At 41.1% G+C, this 9,785-nt stretch overlaps 1 non-coding gene across 1 annotated transcript; it reads right to left on the bottom strand.

The window, feature by feature from the left end:
- Window positions 1-6,549: 6,549 nt before the first annotated feature.
- trnad-guc (transfer RNA aspartic acid (anticodon GUC)) lies at window positions 6,550-6,621 on the bottom strand. Its single transcript has one exon. It is a non-coding gene; the product is annotated as a tRNA-Asp (tRNA).
- Between the last annotated feature and the right edge of the window lie 3,164 nt (window positions 6,622-9,785).

The raw sequence follows: 9,785 nt of genomic DNA, 5'->3' as shown, positions 1-9,785 counted from the left end.
ATCACATACAGGCATGCTTCTGTATTGGAAATCACAAAATGGGCTCAGAAATATTTCCAGAGAACATTATCTGTGAACACAATTCACCGTGCCATCCGCCGTTGCCAGCTAAAACTCTATAGTTCAAAGAAGAAGCCGTATCTAAACACGATCCAGAAGCGCTGACGTCTTCTCTGGGCCAAGGCTCATTTAAAATGGACTGTGGCAAAGTGGAAAACTGTTCTGTGGTCAGACGAATCAAAATTTGAACTTTATGGAAATCAGGGACGTCGTGTCATTCGGACTAAAGAGGAGAAGGACGACCCAAGTTATCAGCGCTCAGTTCAGAAGCCTGCATCTCTGATGGTATGGGGTTGCATTAGTGCGTGTGGCATGGGCAGCTTACACATCTGGAAAGACACCATCAATGCTGAAAGGTATATCCAGGTTCTAGAGCAACCTATGCCACCATCCAGATGACGTCTCTTTCAGGGACGACCTTGCATTTTCCAACATGACAAAGCCAAACCACATATTGCATCAATTACAGCATCATGGCTGCGTAGAAGAAGGGTCCGGGTACTGAACTGGCCAGCCTGCAGTCCAGATCTTTCACCCATAGAAAACATTTGGCACATCATAAAACGGAAGACACGACAAAAAAGACCTAAGACAGTTGAGCAACTAGAATCCTACATTAGACAAGAATGGGTTAACATTCCTATCCCTAAACTTGAGCAACTTGTCTCCTCAGTCCCCAGACGTTTACAGACTGTTGTAAAGAGAAAGGGGATGTCTCACAGTGGTAAACATGGCCTTGTCCCAACTTTTTTGAGATGTGTTGTTGTCATGAAATTTAAAATCACCTAATTTTTCTCTTTAAATGATCCATTTTCTCAGTTTAAACATTTGATATGTCATCTATGTTCTATTCTGAATAAAATATGGAATTTTGAAACTTCCACATCATTGCATTCCGTTTTTATTTACAATTTGTACTTTGTCCCAACTTTTTTGGAATTGGGGTTGTGTGTATATATGTAGTGGTTTAAAAAAAATAAGGCAATAACTATAAGGGCCACAGATGCTGTTCCTCTTGAACAAATGGGGGGGCATAACTGCCATAACAATGTACAGAATTTGTGCTCTTACATGTAGATGGTGATATTTACTTATTAGAAGAGGTAGCTCTAATATGTGAGCATTTATGCACAAACTGTAACACTACATTTTGAGCTTTTGGTGATCCATCCAGATTATTCAATTGTCAATTGAACACCTAAATATTAAATAGCATTTTCTAATTTATAATAAAATAACAGCATTTCTTTGTTCTGACTCTTCAAATATGACAGTTAAGGTTACTGATGGGCGGCTGTTTTTACCTTCTTGTTGATATGATTAACTTGAAATAAACAAAGGAAACGCCACATAGCAAGTCCTTTCTCTTCATCAGGATTTCTGGGGTCAGTTTCATGTTTGATGCTGATCACACCCTTTTGTGCGCTCTCATGAATTAAATCATGTTATTTTTATCCAGTGCTTCTACTGCAAAGGCTTAGTAACAAAATGTTTTGACTTGCACTGATCAGCCCAGAAAGGAAATGCGGCTATGTTGTCCCAATTACTGTGTATATACTGCAATTCATCCTGTAATATTTAATAATAATAATAATAATTATTATTATTATATCTTCAGTTCATTTTACACCAGAGCCTTATGATAAATAGATTGGTACAGATTTTCATAATATGGTTTATATCTAAATGGATTGTGGTAGTAAAATACAACCCAAAATAAGGCAGTATGGAAAGTTGGGACAGTATTGAAAATGCAAATTAAAAAAAAGAAAGCAGTGATTTTGTAAATTTACTTTGACTTGTATTTCATTACAGACCGAATGAGTCCAATATATTTTATGTTTTGTCTGGTCAACTTCATTTCATTTATTCCTGTGTTTCGGGCCTGCAATACATTCCAAAAAAAAGTTGGGATGGGGGCAATTTAGGGCTAATAATGAGGTAAAACAATCAAATAATGATGTGATTTTCAACAGGTGATTGCAATCATGATTTGGTATAGAATCAGTATCCAGGAAAGGCCTAGACTTTGAGGAGGAAAGATGGGCCGAGGATCTCCAGTTTGTCAACACGTGCGAGGGAAAATTACTGAAATGTCTAAAAACAATGTTCCTCAAAGAAAGATATGAAGGGATTTGGATATTTAACCCTTTACAGTGTATATCATCATTAAACCATTCAAGGAATCTGAAGGAATTTCGGTGTATAAGGGGCAAGGACACAAGCCTAAGCTGAACACCTGTGATCTCCGATCCATCAGATGGCACTGCGTTAAGAACAGTCATTCATCTATAGCTGATATAACCACATGGGCTCAGGATTACTTTGGCAAACCTTTGTCAAGCACTATAATATGGAGTTACAACCAGAAATGCCAGTTAATACTTTACTGTGCCAAAAAGGAAGCCTTATGTTAACTGGGTCCAGAAGTGTCGTCGACTTCTCTGAGCTCAGAGGTATCTGGGATGGACCATCACAGTGGAAACGTATATTGTAGTCAGACGAATCAGTATTACAGGTCTTTTTTTGTAAGAAGTGGATACGGTGTGTTCTGAACCAGAGATGAAAAGGACCATCCAGACTATTACCAGCAACAAGTCCAAAAGCCAGGGTCTGTCATGGTATGGGGTTGTGTTAATGTCCTTGGTAAAGGTAACTTATGCTTCTCTGATGGCAGCATTAATACAGAAAAGTACATTGAGATTTTGGAGCAACTTATGCTGCCTTCAAGACGACATCTTTTCCAGGGTTATTTCAACAAGATGATGCAAAACCACATTCCTCACACATTACAAAGGCATGGCTGTGGAAGAAGGTGGCTGTCCCCTCTGTCCCCAATAGAGAATGTGTGGTGAATTTTGAGACAAAAAATATAACAGTGATAACCCTGTACTGTTGCACACCTTAAGCCCTGTTTGTAGGAAGAATGGGACAAAATACCACCTGAAACGCTTCATCACTTGGTGTCTTCAGTCCGTAAACATCTTTTAAGTGTTGTGAGAAAGAATGGCAACATTAAAAAATGATAAATGCTTGTCCATCCCAACTTTTTTTAATGTTTTGCAAGAACCAAAATTAGAATAAGTGTTTATTTTGAAGAGAAAATAAAATTAATGAGGTAAAACCTCAAATAATGTGCTATTGTATTGTTTTGAGTGCAATGCAGGTCAAATATTTGTAATCAATAATTGTTTTCAGTTTTAATTCCAACATACCATCCCAACTTTTTCTGATTTGGGGTTGTAAGTTTGTGTAGTGATCAAAGTTTTATTGTTGTTTGATACTCCATCCATCCTGGTATATCACTACAGTAACTTGGCCACTCTGACAGCTTCAGCCATCAAAGTGCCTAGGGAACATTACAGTAGTGGCTTCTCATTGCCTTCTATTGGATTATTATAGAGGTTTTCTTCTCTCAACCATTCACACCTATGGACAGTTTCAAGTCACCAATTAACCTACTGTAACTTGCATGCCTTTGGGGGAAACCCATGCAGACAAGGGGAGAACATGCAAACTCCATATAGAAAGGCCCCCATTGGCTGCTGGGCTTGAACCCCGAACCTTCTTGCTCAGAGGCGATAGCACTAATCACTTACACCACCATGTTTGACACTACCAATCTGAAAAAAAAGAATAAAATGATAATAAAATACAAAATAAATCCCCAAATGGAAGGGCTCCCAGGCTGCAAAGTACATTCCCCTCCAAAAGTGACAGAGATATTTGTTTGACTTGTTCTTGAAACTGGTACAGAGAGTTCTGATTGCTACTTGTTTTGGTTAAGTTAAATCCTTAAGATTCATCTTTGTTCGCACATTCTGCTCTCTGCTGAATGAAGGTTATGTTGACCAGTAATGTTTTTTTCTTTTCATAAGACTATGATCCAGACAGGTAATGTAATGGTACATAGTGTGTCTCTTTTTTCATATAGTAGTGTAGTCTAAACTAGTGATGTAATGCTTCATCACCCAATTACATTATACTTGGATAACATGGCTTTGTCAATTACAACCCCGATTCCAAAAAAGTTGGGACAAAGTACAAATTGTAAATAAAAACGGAATGCAATAATTTACAAATCTCAAAAACTGATATTGTATTCACAATAGAACATAGACAACATATCAAATGTCGAAAGTCAGACATTTTGAAATTTTATGCCAAATATTGGCTCATTTGAAATTTCATGACAGCAACACATCTCAGAAAAGTTGGGACAGGGGCAATAAAAGGCTGGAAAAGTTAAAGGTACAAAAAAGGAACAGCTGGAGGACCAAATTGCAACTCATTAGGTCAATTGGCGATAGGTCATTAACATGACTGGGTATAAAAAGAGCATCTTGGAGTGGCAGCAGCTCTCAGAAGTAAAGATGGGAAGAGGATCACCAATCCCCCTAATTCTGCGCCGACAAATAGTGGAGCAATATCAGAAAGGAGTTCGACAGTGTAAAATTGCAAAGAGTTTGAACATATCATCATCTACAGTGCATAATATCATCAAAAGATTCAGAGAATCTGAAAGAATCTCTGTGCGTAAGGGTCAAGGCCGGAAAACCATACTGGGTACCCGTGATCTTCGGGCCCTTAGACGGCACTGCATCACATACAGGCATGCTTCTGTATTGGAAATCACAAAATGGGCTCAGGAATATTTCCAGAGAACATTATCTGTGAACACAATTCACTGTGCCATCTGCCGTTGCCAGCTAAAACTCTATAGTTCAAAGAAGAAGCCGTATCTAAACATGATCCAAAAGCGCAGACGTCTTCTCTGGGCCAAGGCTCATTTAAAATGGACTGTGGCAAAGTGGGAAACTGTTCTGTGGTGAGACGAATCAAAATTTGAAGTTCTTTATGGAAATCAGGGACGCCGTGTCATTCGGACTAAAGAGGAGAAGGACGACCCAAGTTGTTATCAGCGCTCAGTTCAGAAGCCTGCATCTCTGATGGTATGGGGTTGCATTAGTGCGTGTGGCATGGGCAGCTTACACATCTGGAAAGACATCATCAATGCTGAAAGGTATATCCAGGTTCTAGAGCAACATGTGCTCCCATCCAGACAACGTCTCTTTCAGGGAAGACCTTGCATTTTCCAACATGACAATGCCAAACCACATACTGCATCAATTACAGCATCATGGCTGTGTAGAAGAAGGGTCCGGGTACTGAACTGGCCAATCTGCAGTCCAGATCTTTCACCCATAGAAAACATTTGGTGCATCATAAAACGGAAGATACGATAAAAAAGACCTAAGACAGTTGAGCAACTAGAATCCTACATTAGACAAGAATGGGTTAACATTCCTATCTCTAAACTTGAGCAACTTGTCTCCTCAGTCCCCAGACGTTTACAGACTGTTGTAAAGAGAAAAGGGGATGTCTCACAGTGGTAAACATGGCCTTGTCCCAACTTTTTTGAGATGTGTTGTTGTCATGAAATTTAAAATCACCTAATTTTTCTCTTTAAATGATCCATTTTCTCAGTTTAAACATTTGATATGTCATCTATGTTCTATTCTGAATAAAATATGGAATTTTGAAACTTCCACATCATTGCATTCCGTTTTTATTTACAATTTGTACTTTGCCCCAACTTTTTTGGAATAGGGGTTGTAAATCATCATCATCCAACCACATAGCTACAACATACTCTTGAATGTGAATATATACTCATTTGTCTGACAATAAACTGGGAAACATCTCTGAGCAGCTGTGTCAGTGACTGTTTGCTCCCAGATCTACAGTATCTGTGAGGCAGAATCTCTTAGGCTGCAGAGGTCAACCTTCCTAGATCATACTTTGTCAATTCAACCTCCTTCGCTACAGACAGCTCAAAACCTAACAAAGAGGTCATTGAAAAGTAGGTTGGAGCAACAAAGGTGCCATGTTTAACACATCTACATGTAAATATCAACAAATTAAAGCTGTAATTCAGATATCTCATCATCTCTAGCCACTTTATCCTGTTCTACAGGGTCACAGGCAAGCTGGAGCCTATCCCAGCTGACTACAGGTGAAAGGCAAGGTACACCCTGGACAAGTCACCAGGTCACCACAGGACTGACACATAGACACAGACAACCATTCACACCTACAGTCAATTTAGAGTCACCAGTTAACCTAACCTGCATGTCATTGGGGAAACCAGAGCACCTGGAGGAAACCCACAGGGAGGACATGCAAACTCCACACAGAAAGGCCCTCACCGGCCACAGGGCTTGAACCCGCACTTTCTTGCTGTGAGGCGATGATGCTAACCACTACACCGCCCTAATTCAGACGTATCTCTCATATTCATCTTTTGGTCTCAAGCTGAATTGTCTTACACCAGGGACTGTCTGGGTGAAATGGGCAGGTGTCCACATACTTTTGACCATATAGTGTATATTTGGGGTATCATGCTATTAATGAATACATCTGTTGTAATCGTGAGTTATAGTACTAGTAGAATGGTAACAAAAAAAAATTGTACAATAAGTTCCAAGCCTCCCCGTCGGGGAATCGAACCCCGGTCTTCCGCGTGACAGGCGGAGATACTGTCCACTATACTAACGAGGAGTTGAAGAAACTTGAAGGAGTTTTCCTTATCTATCATCACACATTCACCCAGCCACATAATTTATTTTCTAAGAAGGTCTTATAATTTGTACCAACAAGTAACAAACAAGTAAAACCACCTTCCGTGAAAACCGCAGCTACTGGCGCATCGATACCCAATTTTTAGCTCCATCACATGCGCCAAAACAAACCGCTTGCTCGAGTCTCCTTTTCCACTAGATGGCGCATTCAGCCTAAAGGCTTTGTACAAAATGTTAACCCTGCCCATTATCATGTTAGTCAAGAGGAAAGGTGTCAAACGTCAGTTTTAACTTCCATCTTTTTTTTCAGAGTTCTGACGTTTTTACAAGATCACATGACTCATACATTGTATGGCCTAAAATTTGTGAACACCTGACCATTTAAACCTGTATGTGCACCTAATTCAAACCTGTTCCTGTGTGACAATACCCTAAAGCAAAGTTCATAAACACAACAAGGTTTGTTTGGGTTTGCGTGGAGAAACTGGAGTGTCCTGCACAGAGCCCTGACCTCAGCCCTACTGAACACTTTTGGGATGAATCGAATACGAATGCAATTCATTCTCTATATCGCTTATCCATTGTAGGTCATGGATGAACTGGAGCCAATCTGAGCTGACATTGGGAGGGAGACGGGGTACACCCTGAACAGGTCACCAGTCTATCACGGGGCTAACACAGAGAGATAGACAGTCATTCACATCTATGGGCAATTTAGAGCAGCCAGTTGATCTAATCTTCATGTCTTTGGACTGTGGGAGGAAACCTGAGCACCTGTAGGAAACCCACACAGGCACAACATCAAAGCTCCAGTCAACTGGCAGCTTCAATCCTAGAACCTGCTTGTTGTGAGGTGACAGTACTAACTGCTAAGTAAACCTCTGATTGTAATCAAAACTGTCCGTCTCCATTCAATGAAACAACACAGACTGAGTACAAAAGACTGCAGGACCAGTTTTCCGTAGTTTCAGTGTGGGTTGAAGATGTACAGAATCGATTGTTATGTAAATAAGTACAACTTTATTCATCACACACTTGTGAAATTTCCTCTCTGTATTTAACCCATCTGAAGCAGTGAACACACACATGCACAGAGCAGTGGGCAGCCATGCTAACAGCACCCAGGGAGTAGCTGGGAGTTAGGTGCCTCACTCAAGGCCGTCCCATATTAAGCTAACCAGACATCTTTGAACTGTGGGGGAAACCAGAGCACGCCCATGCAGAACATGCAAACTCCACACAGAAAGGCCCCCCACCAGCCACTGGGCTCAAACCCAGAACCTTCTTGCTGTAAGGCAAACACACTAATCACTTACACCACTGTGCCACCCCTAAAGTAACATGTCTCCCCCTTGGGGACTCAAACCCCAGTCTTATGCGTAACAGGCAGAGATACTGTCCACTATACTAACAAGGAATCTTATACCATAATCTTATAATTATACTAATGTTAAATGGTGTTCCTAGGTAATGTACTACACTGATTTATAGGATCTTTGGTTAATTGAGTACTTTGTCTCAGAATTATGATTTCTTCAGTTATACTCACACACTCTTACTCTGATCAGGGTTGCTGCTGCCATATTTAGGGTAGGATAACGAGGAAATAATTCACGCTGAAACAGCATTTGAAAGAGGTAAAGAAACATGTTTGCACACCATTGGTTACATTGAACCAGAAGAAGAACATTTTTTCTTTTTCCTCATTCAAATCAGAAGACGTCCACATTCATGATATTATCAATATGAGACCAGTCGCAAACAAGCTGCCAACAGCCTGGAAAACTAGACATAAGGTGGGGATATACCCCGACTGGGAACACTATGCACACATATATTCAGAATTAGGGGTAATTTCTTTTAGACTGTCCACCTTCTGATATGTTTTTAGAGGAGGGAACAGGAGAACCTGGAGGAAACCAACACGGACACAGGGAGAACACACATACTGCATGTGCTTGGTGATTCCAGATTTAGTACTCCCTTTGCTGATAAAACAATCTCCACTCTTCTGCGAAGGCTTTCCACTAGATTTTGGAGCGTGGCTGTGGGGATTTGTGATCATTCAGGCACAAGAGCATTAGTGAAATCGGGTACTGATGTTGGTGAGGAGGTCTGGGGCGCAGTTGCAGTTTCAGTTCATCCCAAAGGTGTTCAGTGGGGTTGAGGTCAGGGATCTGAGCAGGACACTTGAAATCTTCTACTCCAACCTTGGTACATGATGTTTTCATGGAGCTTGCTTTGTGCACAGGTGCATTGTCGTGCTGGAACAGGTTCGATCCATTCGTTCCAGTGAAGGGAAATTGTAATGTTACAGCATACAAAGACATTCTATACAACTGTGTACTTTCAACTGTTTGGGGAAGAATCACGTATGAGTGTGATAGGCAGGTGTCCACATAATTTTGCCCACATAGGAAGAACTTCTTCAAGTAAAGATCACCTTGATAGCTTGTTGGGTGGAGTGTAGACCTGGACTGTTTTTTTTTTTAAGTTGAGAGACAATAATGCATACATTTTAAATACATCATAAGTGTTAAGATAACATGGTGGTGTAGTGGTTAGTGCTGTCGCCTCACAGCAAGAAGGTCCTGGGTTCGAGCCCCGGGGCCAGCAAGGGCCTTTCTGTGTGGAGTTTGCATGTTCTCCCTGTGTCTGCGTGGGTTTGCTCCGGTTTCCCCCACAGTCCAAAGACATGCAGGTTAGGTTAACTGGTGACTCTAAACTGACCGTAGGTGTGAATGGTTGTCTGTGTCTATGTGTCAGCCCTGTGATGACCTGGCGACTTGTCCAGGGTGTACCCCGCCTTTCGCCCGTAGTAGGCTGGGATAGGCTCCAGCTTGCCTTCGACCCTGTAGAAGGATAAAGCGGCTAGAGATAATGGGGATGAGAATGTTAAGATAACAGTTTATACACCTAGGTGTCATTTCTTTGCGCATGCGCAGAGGTGTGCGGAACAAACCTGTGGCCAGCGGAAAATGTTTGTAACCACTTGTTTATTTTCCCACTAGTATTCCGACAAGTCCCGCCTTCTTCTCTGGGATTGGCTACAAGCATGTAGCATTAAGTCGGCATCCAATTGGACAGCGCTTCCCGATACTAACAGCCAATCCCTGAACGCTGTTTGAATACGGGTGGTAAAAA

Source organism: Neoarius graeffei, chromosome 3, assembly GCF_027579695.1.
Source record: "Neoarius graeffei isolate fNeoGra1 chromosome 3, fNeoGra1.pri, whole genome shotgun sequence".
Taxonomy (NCBI): Eukaryota; Metazoa; Chordata; class Actinopteri; order Siluriformes; family Ariidae; genus Neoarius; species Neoarius graeffei.
This window is presented reverse-complemented; position numbering and strand designations above follow the sequence as displayed.